Source organism: Octopus bimaculoides, chromosome 3, assembly GCF_046866305.1.
Source record: "Octopus bimaculoides isolate indiv1 chromosome 3, ASM4686630v1, whole genome shotgun sequence".
NCBI classification, from domain to species: domain Eukaryota; kingdom Metazoa; phylum Mollusca; class Cephalopoda; order Octopoda; family Octopodidae; genus Octopus; species Octopus bimaculoides.
The window spans coordinates 34,292,170-34,294,669 of NC_142930.1; the positions used below are offsets into that span (position 1 = coordinate 34,292,170).

The 2,500-nt window shown below is 33.2% G+C and overlaps 1 protein-coding gene across 16 annotated transcripts in view; it reads right to left on the reverse strand.

Annotated features, from left to right (window-relative positions):
* LOC106870925 (uncharacterized) overlaps positions 1–2,500 on the reverse strand; it is a 402,450-nt gene that overhangs the window by 137,806 nt on the left and 262,144 nt on the right. The window lies entirely within an intron of this gene.

Sequence of the window (2,500 nt, forward strand, 5' to 3'; positions counted from 1 at the left end):
TACAGAATACTACGCGAATGACGTAATAAGCAGAGCGCCCGACAAAATTCCTTGGGGTAGATACGCGTTGTTCGACTCCATTTCGAGTTTAGCCGGAGTCAATTTTTGCCTTTCATCTTTCTTAGTTTGGTCAAATAAATTATTAACCTACAATCAATTTAAACGTCTGTGCTCACCCAAATCTTGTGATCTTTGGTTAATACTCCTTTTGTAGTTTCAGCCAGTGTCCTACGATTACGTTATTGGAATTATTGGAATTATAATGTTTAATATTGATTATAGATATGGAAAGGGCAGTGGGTGTCAAGTATCAGTTGAGTGATAATGTTTAGCTACAGTCCTTTGACGATTTGATATAAGATCTTGTTGGAATGCACTTAGCCTTTCATCTTTTCAAGATTGGTAAAATAAGTATTAGTCATGTAATAAGTTCAATAAAATCGAAAATACGTCCCTCTTCAGCAATTGTGCGGCTTTGCGGCAATATGCCAAATCAATACTGATTATATACATGCATGTACAAAGAGATATCGGAATTCGATAAAACTATTTTCCCTTTAAGTAAAAAAAATTTACCTAATAGTTGACAACCTATCAAATCATCTGTGCTTCCTGTTGTATGGGGTAGGCGGTTATAATGAGGCTTAAAAGTTGTATTAGATAATATATACAGAGCCTGTACTTTAGAGTTTAAATTCTAATGATGTCGGCCTTAATATTAGTTAATAGAACCGACAGAATACTAAAATTCGTGTGATTTAATTATATTCACCTTCTATATAAACAGGATGGCTGTATTTTGCTACGTTTAGTCTGATAGACTGATACATTTACACAATCATCTATGGCTTTCTGTTCACCTATTCTATTGACTAACGACTATACACGTAACATTGCTGACAAGATCAAGTGCAATCTTTACGTATACACACAGAAACACACAGACACAAACACAGGCTCGCACGCACACACACACACACACACACACACACACACACACACACACACACACACACACACACACACACACACACACACACACACACACACACACACACACACACACACACACACACACACACACACATTCTTTAATAGAATTTTAATTCATATTAACGAATTAATCAGTTATTTTCAACTAGAGACACGAATAACTCTGCCGACTTAGCTGACGAGAATGTGGGGGTGGTCAAAGATGAGCTGAGATGTTGATATCACCAATACAATTTTTGCAAAAAAAGAAAAAGAAAAAGCACACATCATACAAGCAGTCAAGCAGAGGAGATTTTTCTACAATGTGGTTGTTTGTAATCTGGCGAATTTGCCAAACGTCAAAATATTGGTGTGTGTCCGTTAATTTAAATTTCATTAAAAAGTTTATCATCTCCCTTTCTGGAATTGAGCACATTTTATTTTAGTTTATCATTAAAATAAACACGTGTATGTATGTATGTATGTATGTATGTATGTATGTATGTATGTATGTATGTATGTATGTATGTATGTATGTCCTCTTCTACTTTTAATTATTTAAATTCTTCTTCTGAAGAAGGAACTGGTTCCTGACAAAAGTACAAAGCTACATCGTTTGAATGTAAGTAACAAAATCCAGGTCACCTTTTAAACTTGAGAAAAGTCTTGTATATTTTTACTATTCTGCTTACACATTGTATTTGTAATGTGCGAGTTATTGGTTGATTTTTTAAGTTTATGCAGACTGTCACTTAGTTATTTGCTCACAAAAGCATGTGTCTGCCTGTCTGTCTGTTTGTCTGTCTGTATATATGTATGTATGTATGTATATGTATGAGTGTGTGTGTGTGTGTGTGTGTGTGTGTGTGTGTGTGTGTGTGTGTGTGTGTGTGTGTGTGTGTGTGTGTGTGTATAGGAAGATAGATAGGAAAAATTGATAAACACAAGAAATGATGATAAACAGAAAAAATTATATCGTTTATTCCCTATGCCCGTTTCACCATTGTGGCTATTTGCAGCCTATGCATTAGACGTTTCAAGTAGTAGTAGTAATGATTCTTATTCGTCATAGGAGTATAGATGAGGGAGTATCACAAGAACAGTCCACAATTTGTGTGGGGAAAATGTTAATAATAATAATAATAATAATAATAATAATAATAATAATAATAATAATAACAATAACAATAATAATAATAACAATAATAATAATAATAATAATAATAATAATAATAATAATAATAATAATAATAAGGATAATAATAATAATAAGGTCATGCAAGGTCGCGCAATGCTTATCGTGATATGAGGTCACCATGTCGCGCATATATGGTTGTGATGCATGTGCCTGGTGTACCCTTATCAGACGGGTAGTCATGATGGTTATATTGGCTTCGTATATTTCTACCCCAATGTCCCTTCGATGACGTATGCTGCTCTCTCACTTAATAATAATAATAATACTCATAAATGATAATAATAATAATAATACTCATAAATGATAATAATAATAATAATAATAATAATA